Raw genomic sequence first — 10,334 nt, forward strand, 5'->3', positions numbered from 1 at the left:
ATGGAATTCTTGCACCTCAATATTTAATCATTATGTGTTTGTTAGTGGTTGCAATATCCATTTTGAATTCAGACACAATATCTTTATTCCAACTTGATGTTGCTCGGACTTTTTACACAAGTATGTTAAATCGTTTGAAAAATCTATATGGTCAAATGTACTGTTCTATGAATGTGCACCAATTATTACATTTACCAGACTGCGTTCAGAATCTTGGACCATTATGGGTATATTTGTTTTGAATATGAAGATATAAATATTAAAATTAATACACGGAACAGGGCATGTGATTCACAAGTAAGCAAATCAATAATCAAGAATTTATATAAAAAAGGAGAAAATTGAACGTATAAATAATATGGAGGTTAAACAGTTTTGCTTAAGAAAAAGAAACAGGTGAAGATAATAGAAAAAATATTTGATCATACATATAGCGTTGGAGCATACAAAACATTTAAAGAGTTGCCAAACAATATAGAAATGGCTCTTCGAAGCTCTGATATCAATTTTGAAAGCGATAAGCCTCTTCAATATTATCTCAGAGTTTTGAAGAACAACAAATTGTATGTTGCTGAAGCATACAAGAGTGACATGAAAACATATTCCAGTGCAATTTATTACAAATTCAATGACAAGTATAATATTGGATTTGTACATTATTTTATAGAAATAATTTTAAACACTTCGCTATTGTTGAAGAGTCTAATATCGAAGACAGTTTTCATGGCAGAGGTCATAAATATCACAATTATAATTATTCATTCATAAAAACATGTACAAGAAAAAAAAGCTTCATAGCAATTCCTATAAGTTCAATGCTGTATGTTTGTATATATATAAAAATTGGCAGAAACATTTATGTAGGTTTACCAATAAATGAATATGAATTAGGGTAAAAAATAAATATTCAAAATAATCGATTATGAATGTGTTAAAAATTAATTTATATGTAAATACTTATTAAATTTCATTATTTCAAAATGTTCATTATTATTAATTTATGTAAAAGCTTTTACGATTTTTCGTTTATTATATTTTTTATATAATATATTATATATATATATATACATATATATATATATATATATATTTATATATTATATCATATTTAAATTATTGATATGCAAAATTTCAGTACTACACTTACAGTATAAATTATGCTGTGAAAGTATTATTACATATTCACGCATCCATGTGTTAGATGCTTAACTTTAACATTCACTCAGTATTTATCACATAGATCAAATACCTCAACTCTGGCTAACTGAAATTAAATCACACGTTAATATAATATACACATATAATGATAACAACCAATAATCTTAAGTCAGGATATTTATTACCATTTAGATGTTTACGCCTCCGAGTCCAGTTAAGTAAGACCGAATATTTATTTATTTATTAAATATGACAAAAATACAATATGGCGACTAAAGTGAAGTGTGTACAAGTAACAGCATAGACTTGATATTGGTATCTATGCTGGCGCGAATATTCAAGTCGCCAACATTCGGCCATCCTATAATTACTCGTCCTCGAGTAAATAATCGTCCAATCTGGCTGGTTTACGGCTGTGACGTTGGGGACGACTCCTGGGTTGCCTTGGTCCTTGGTGTTCCTCTTCTCCCGGTCCAGTGTCCTCTTCTCCTGGTCCAGTGTCCTCTTCTCCCGGTCCAGTGTCCTCTTCTCCCGGTCCAGTGTCCTCTTCTTCTGGTCCAGTGTCCTCTTCTTCGTCGTTCATGGCAGGTGTCCAAAGTTTTAACTGTGACACATGAGCTGTGCTACGGTATCGTTTTCCCGTGGCATCATCCTGCATATCCACGATACCATATGTGTCTCCTGGTATTATCCTGTAGACCACCATTGGTCCACGATATTTCCGTTGTAACTTTACTGAATCGCCTGTTACGACTGGTGCGGTTTTGACATAAACAATGTCGCCTATCTTGAAATGCACATTTCGGTGAGCGTGCAAGTCATATTTCTCTCTGACTTTTATTTGTGTCATTTCAATGTTATTACGAGCATCTTCTTGCAATGCGGTTGGCTCTGTGTACCGTTCTTCTCGTTCTGTTAGTTCACGTAGTAGCCAATCATTCCGCCTCGGTGTATACCCATACAATAGTTCAAATGGGCTTCGTCCCGTACTTTTATTAAATGACGAATTTAGATCCCATGCTACTGTCTTCAGTTTCTCGTCCCAATCTTTGCCAGTCTCGTCCTTCAGGGTTGCCTGAATCACAGGTAGCAGTGTCCGGTTAACTCTCTCAACCTGTCCATTGGCCTGTGCATGACGTGGAGAGTTCAGGGTGTGTCGGATTCCATGCCTCGTGCAGAACTCCTCAAATTCCTTGGCCGTGAAGCAGGTTCCTCGGTCCGTTATTAACCTCAATGGGGCACCATAGGTCAGCACAAAGTCCTCCATCTTTCTAGTCGTAGTCCGTGCAGATGTATCTCGGCATGGTTCCAACCTCTTGTGGGGATTCCTCTCATCAACTGATTTGGATAATATTTCTATTTTTCTTTTCAGCAATGGGTCATGGTGTTGATATAATAACACCTCATCTTCTTCAGTTGTAATGCTGTAAACAGCTGCCACATCCTCCAGGTGTTCTATCGTAGATGCTTCTTCTGTTGTTGCTCTGCTTAACGCATCCACGTACTGCATCTTTTCGCCTGGTCTGTGCTCAATGTCAAAGCTGAATTCTGATAGTATGGTATACCACCTCACAATCTGCGGGTTGCTCGTTTTGTTCGCGTTCAGGAATACTAGAGCCTGGCAGTCAGTAACTATAACAAAATGCAAATTTATTAATAAGCTTCGTAGTCTAGTCACTCCCCATATTATGGCCAATAATTCTAATTTGCTAGAGTGATAATTCTTTTCTGGTTCGTTAGTTTGCCGGCTTATAGCATAAACTGGATGCATTAATTGGTCATCTCCTCTCTGTAAAAGCATGGCTGCCAATCCTAAAGCACTCGCATCAGTATGTAACTCGGTATTATACCTGTTTGGATCAAAAATTTTGAGCAGTGGCCTGCTCGTTAATACATGCTTTATGTCATTGAATACTTCCTGATGTTTCGTGGTCCATTCAAACTTAACATCAGTTTTAAGTAGAGCAGTCAATAATCTACTTCTCTCTGCAAAGCGTGGTACGAATCGTCGGAAGAAGCTTGCTAAACGTATGAATCTCCTTACATCATGCACGTTCCTAGGTGCAGGAAATTCTTCGATGGCTTTTACCTTCCGTGACCCTGGTTCTATACCGTCGCCAGAGATCTCCATTCCTAGATAACTCACTTTTTCCTTCAGGAACTCGCATTTAGATAGTTTTATTGTGAGTCCTGCTTCTTTTAGTGCCTCTAAGACTGCCACAAGTCTGTCTTTCAGATCATTCCAATCTTTGCCTGGAATAAGAATGTCATCCAAATAATACAATACAATCTTATCTCTTAATGGGCCCAATGCTTTGGTCATCAGTTTGGAAAAATAAAAAGGTGCATTCATCAATCCGAACACCATCCTGGTAAACTGTATAGTTTCATCTGGTGTGATGAATGCTGTTTTCTCCATCGCTTCCTTTGTTAATGGAACCTGGAAGTACCCATGAGCCAGATCTAAAACGATAAACATATTACTATTTGCCAATAGAGCTAAATGGTCATCCATGTTTGGTAATGGAAAATTCATTCGTTCAGTCTGCCTATTCAACGCCCTGTAATCTACAACCATGCGTGACTCTCCAGTCTTCTTTCTTGTTAATAATACTGGGCTTGCATACGGGGATTCAGTGTCTGTCACAATCCCAGCTTCCCTCAATTCCTCAACGATGCGACTGATCTCTTGTCTCTCTATGTTGCTGGCTCGATAGGGTTTAGCTCTAACAGGCCGGGTACCCGCTATTTCCTTTATGTCCATCGTCATGCTGCTGGTAAGACCCAGCTCCCATATGTTCTTTGAAATGCATGATCTGAAATCATTTAAAGTTATTATTAATTCTTTTATAACTTCCCTAGGCTGTTCTCCTATGTTCAAGTCAGCTTCTACAATAGGTTCCATCTCAGGCTTCGTCTGACTGCTTATTGTCCCAACTTGTCCTGTAAGTATTGTAGTTTCTTTGGGTAGCAATATTGGTTCACTACTCAAGTTCAATACTGGAACTGTCAACTCCGTTTGTTCATCTGTTACTTGGACAAGATTTATTGTTTCTGGTGGTAATGTCATATCACCGGTGGTTCTGAGTTTCTGTACAGCGGATTCTACCTCCATGTTAGCAAATGGATAATCCTTATTATACATGAATGTTAGTTTGCCATTCTCCGTAGTATAATAAACATGTGCTAACTCTGTAAATAAACGCCCAATGATTACGTCCACTGTCTGTGCATCGTCTGGCACTACTCTGACAGGAACATCCTTGGCGATGACTCCGTCCACCTCCATAGTAACAATTATTGCTGCTGGTGACTCCAGTTTGAAGTTTTCTGGCCCCCAGCTCTTCAGCAGCTAAAATACCATATAGCTGTTTGTCTAGCAGTCCGTTGAGTACTTGTTGTTTCGTCTCCTCGAAACTCATATGTAATGCCTGGCACAATTTTGTCTTAGAGTGGAAATACGCATTGGCATCCTCCGACCTTAGCTGCTTCCGCTTTCTCATCCTTTCCCATTTGGCTGCTAAATTTTCTCCACTTAGGATGAAAGCTTACCTGAAATAATACTTGAAATCATCCCATGATTTCAGGTTCTGCTGTTTTAGGTCATACCAATCACGGCCGCCATTAACCAATAGGCTCCGCGCATGTTCCAAAATAATGTTATCCGGCCAGTTTCGGATATTCTTGGTGCTGTCTGATTTCTCTATCCATTCCTTTGCGGATACACCACCTTTTCCACCATTAAATTAACCAATGGTCTTCGTGAAGTCTGCCTCCGCGTGAAAAATAACCTTTGGCTCTTCAGTTCGTTTCATTAACATCGCTATCATCTCTAACATCACATCCTCACGTGTTCGGCCGGTACTCGATCCCGCGGCGTTTATGGCACTCTGGAACATCTCGAACGCGTCTGTCTGCCTCTCCATTTTAATAGGATCTGAAACACAACAAACTACAAAATGTTCACAATCACAATCGCCTCCCACGATCAAAGTTACACGCACTATTCAAAATCGACACACGATTTCAACACAGTACACCCGACACTAACCTCAAACACGTGTCTCGTTTGACACAACAAGACTTTTCTGAAAGAGAAACTCGTTAATAAACCTGAAACCAAAACGTTATTAAAACAACACAAACACTGTGGGGTTAATTCATCCCACTTCTGAATTGTTAGATGCTTAACTTTAACATTCACTCAGTATTTATCACATAGATCAAATACCTCAACTCTGGCTAACTGAAATTAAATCACACGTTAATATAATATACACATATAATGATAACAACCAATAATCTTAAGTCAGGATATTTATTACCATTTAGATGTTTACGCCTCCGAGTCCAGTTAAGTAAGACCGAATATTTATTTATTTATTAAATATGACAAAAATACAATATGGCGACTAAAGTGAAGTGTGTACAAGTAACAGCATAGAATTGATATTGGTATCTATGCTGGCGCGAATATTCAAGTCGCCAACACATGCTATACTGCCATCATATTTGAGGTTATGTATTGTGATTTGTGATACTACGAAATGTGTTGAAATTTTGGACCTAAGGTCATAAACTGTGTTATCTAAAATGTATGAAATGTTCTAATATGTACTTGATAAGGGGCCTATAGGACCTAAATAGTACGTAACAAGTACATATAGGTCTAAATGAGGTTTATTTTTTTGACACGGGTGGTGTACCGGTCCTGCGCGTGATGAAGCCATTCTCTAATGTAGTCTCCTACCTGAGCCTCCGACATTTTAATTTCCTTAAAAACCATTTCAGCTACAATCTCTGAAATCATTATTGGTTTAAAAAAATAATACAAATATTTTAGGTAAAGAGTTTTATTATATACTATTATAAGAACATTATTATTACATTTTATCAATTTAACAAACAACAGTACTGAAAAATTCTTCTTTCCTTTGCTCCCGGCCCAGCTGTACTCCTTGGCAACCACATCAGTAAATATAATCTTGCATAATGAAACAGTTGCCACTCTGTCCGCCTATAAGCGCAAGCCGTGTTTTTTTAAAAATAAAAACAGCATATCATTATACGATCCATTTTGAATAAGTATATATTTACCAAACTCCGTTTTGTTGTTTAGTTCTAAAGAACTCCTCAAAATCAACTAATATTTCGTCATTTGTCACCGGCAACAATCTAAACAGGTCTTCACAATTGTCACATCCTCCTCGTTCCTCTGCAGCGCTTTGTTGACCACTGAATTGGGCAATTCAGTAATCCGCTGCAATTGCATTTGTATCCTCTAAATGCTTTTCATTGTTTCCTCTTCGCTTTTTGTTATTCTCCTCTTTACATCCTCTTGAGAATCTGCATTTGTTAAACTCTTATTATCTTCATAAAATATTTTTAAATTATGTTAGTAGCAACTTACCAATTATATGCTGCATTTGCAATTCAATTCTTGCCATGCTCCTTTTAGTTTCCTCCTGCTCTCTCTGGATTCGTTCTTGAGAATCTGCATTTGTTAAATTCTTTCATTATCTTCATAATATATATGTATTTACATTTCATTAGTAGCAAAGCAACTTACCTATTATCTGCTAGAATTGCATATTTACTTTCTCTGTGCTCCTTGTTGCGTCATCTTTCCTTTTCATCTGTTCTTGGAAACCTGTATTCGTTAAACTTTTTTATTATAACTTACAAATTATCGGCTGAACACCCGACCATTGTTGTCCGACACTACTGCTCTCAGCTGCTTCATAAATCCCACATGTAGGTGATTCTTAAATTTATTATTATGTATTGCATATGTTAATTCTCAAATTTATTATTAAGAGTTTTCATTACAATACTTACGAGTATTAAACATCAATCTTTTGGCAGCAGGTCTAGGTGTGTATTGTATCGATGGTGAAGCTTGAATACCTAAAATGTATTTTCAGATAAATTAGTGTCCGTTAAAAACTGAATTTATTTAATATTTTTACTTACTTCTAGGCTGTTCATAAATCATTGGTGTGTTATTGGCAACACACGGTACCTTAGGTGGTGGTGGTAAAATACTCTAATATCTCAACTTCCTCTCCACTGCTGTGGTGAATTCTTTTACGTTCACGTCTCTGGACCTTCTGCAACTCTATGTCCCATGTGATATCGGGGTGGTTTTCGGCCTCCTTTAGCTTCTCCGTTGCCAACTGAAATACATCTGCAAACACGTATATTACAAATATTCTTGATACATTTATTATCAATTATTCCTCTTTACTCACGGGTCGATGCGAAAATTTGCTCAACTTCGATTGGGTATAATCAGGTATAAAAAGCTCACAATAACGTTGACTCCATCCTCGAACTCAACAGCCATGTAGGGTTTCTGACCCATCTAAAACAAAAGCAATCATGATAATCTCTAAAATTATGAATATTATATTATATACTATGAAAAATTTAATTATATATTACAATTAATGGCACTTTGAATAGTTACTTACATTTCACTACCATCCAAATATAACTATATGAAACATTTTACCTTGATATATTTAGAAATAGGCACACAACTTATAAATATTCAAACTTTATCCTGAAATCTCTTGAACTAGATCAGCAAACTCTTGAAATGAATTAGCAAACCCTTGAAATGAATAAGCAAACCCTTGAAATGAATCAGCAAACTCTTGAAATGAATCAGCAAACTCTTGAAATGAATCAGCAAACTCTTGAAATAAATCAGCAAACTATTGAACTAAATCTGGAAGAAATCTGTTAACTCCTGAAAAAAATCTGTTAAATGTATCAAAATATAAAGCAAATGTATTAAATAATGAAATAAATGTATTTAATTCTTCAACGAAGCTTCAAGTATTGAAACACTTAGTTCCTGGCAAATCTGGTCAATTCTGAAATAATCAATAAAAATTAATTTCAACAGAATAATGAATGATAACTTCTTTCAATGGCGGCAGAGAATTCAAGAATGGTCTTTTTATTTAGAAATTAAAATGGCGTCATCATGAAGTTAGGTGCGCGCTACCAACATAACAATATGGACCAACTAGACAACATAACAATCAAGGAATAATGCCATCTATGTGACGCACGAAAATTTAAAAAAATAAATATAAAATATAATATACATTGTACTATAAACTAAAAAAATTATCAATAACAAACAACTTACTATCATTCCATTAGAAATGGTGCATATTTTTACATTTCTGTCCCAAGAGGAAATACTTTAGATTTTTTCTTTTTTTGGCCATGATTCCAAATCCGACATTCCACTCAGCATATATTCTCCTATTAAAGATGATTTGCATGGATGATCATACAAATCATCCTTAATTTTGAACTCTTTTCCAATAACTACCAGTTCCTGTCTAATTGACAATATTATTTATTTAACAAAATGCAATATTAATAATATTAATAATTTGATCATTACCCAAAGCACAAAATGAATCTGATTTTTCATCAATATTAAATGAAAAATCAGAACAATGTATAACTTTATAATGTGGATTTCCATAGCTGTTGATCAAGGATCCTTCAAAATGCATCAATTTTTCAGATGCTAATAACCTGGTTGCTGTCTTTACATTTTTCTCTATAAAGTGCTCTTTCATCTCGAAATACCTCTTGCTGCACGGGTTTATCTGACTTTCGTATAAATTTTTTCTACACCTGCATGTAGTTTTCAAATTTAAATGATCTGAATGAATCCAGATTACCAAAGCTTCTTGTATCATTTACTTGTTATGAATATTATGACTAACATTATGTTCTCCATATAATAACATAGAACCCTTAAAAATAATGCAGTAGTTGCTCAGTATAATCCAGATCAGAGGTCGGCAACGCGGCGCCCGCGGGCGCCATGGCGCCCCCGATCAACTTTAGATGCGCCCTCGGTTAATGTAAATGTATAACCTTAGCATAAATGAATTTCATATTTTCCAAATATAAGGCATATTGTTGTAAGTCTAAAAATATATATAGAAAATTTTACTACTACATCATATTTAGAAGTTATAGTCAAATTGGCAGAAGAGTTTTGTTCAAGATTTCGCAGCACTAGAACCAGTTCTAGCATTTTTTATAAACCCATTCAAAGTTGCCGAAGATGATCTTCTGAAAAGTGTTTCAGTGTATTTCGAAATTAGTAATATCGAAGACGTGGAGTTAGAAATAATAAACTTACAAAATGATATTATTTTAAAAGCACATGAAGTAATGATAAAATGTTTTGGAAGTCAATGAAAATACGTATTCTATTTTAAGGAAATGTGCGCTAAAAATTTACTCATATTGTGCAACAACATACAATTGCGAGTCTTTGTTTTCAAATATGAAATATTTGAAATTAAAATACCGAGCAGAGTTAAATGACACACATTTAGATAACTGTTTGCGGACAGGGAACTTTAATTATATTCCCAATTATAAAAAATAGCTGAAAATACGGACACACAAGTTTCACACTAAATTATGTGTATATAATTAGGTATTATTAAATCATGCTCTTCTTTTATCGATGTACTGAATGTTCGTAATGTATATATTATATTATATTAAGTCTTAGCAACTAAGAGAATAAAGGTATGAAAAATCTTTTTTTTTTCATACCGATGCGCCCTCGGTAATTTTCAGATTTAGTTTTGCGCCCTTAACAGCAATCAGGTTGCCGACCCCTGATCCAGATAGTCATTCAACAAGCGGTCGCTGCACAAAATTATAATGGCCACATGCAGTGTTAAAAAATTCATTTAAAAGTCAAATGAAATGTGCGATTTCAAAACCAGTAGACCACTATATAATAAAAATTGTCTAAATTCTATAGCCTTCCAGGATTTTACATATTTCAATAATCGTGGTCTTCTAGCAAACTCCTTAGGTATGTATTTTCTCAATCTGCAAAGAGATTTTGAAATTTCATTAACTTTCACATATGGTAAGCGAATCGAAAGATCTCCTTCAGTCCACTGCAACAACATTCTTCTAATAGCACCTAAACAAATCAAATGCATATAATCAAGTGGTACGTTGCTAACTAAACCAATATGAGGTATTTCAAGCAATCTTGTATAGCCATTATGGTAGTCTTCATCTTGTAAGATTCTAAAATGAAATTGCATTTCTGGAAAACAAATTCTACGATTAATATAAGAACCTTGAACAAGGCATTTTGAACAGCT

Source organism: Ctenocephalides felis, unplaced genomic scaffold (genome assembly GCF_003426905.1).
Source record: "Ctenocephalides felis isolate EL2017-DRISC unplaced genomic scaffold, ASM342690v1 CF-g0.4_SCAFFOLD_00845, whole genome shotgun sequence".
NCBI lineage: Eukaryota > Metazoa > Arthropoda > Insecta > Siphonaptera > Pulicidae > Ctenocephalides > Ctenocephalides felis.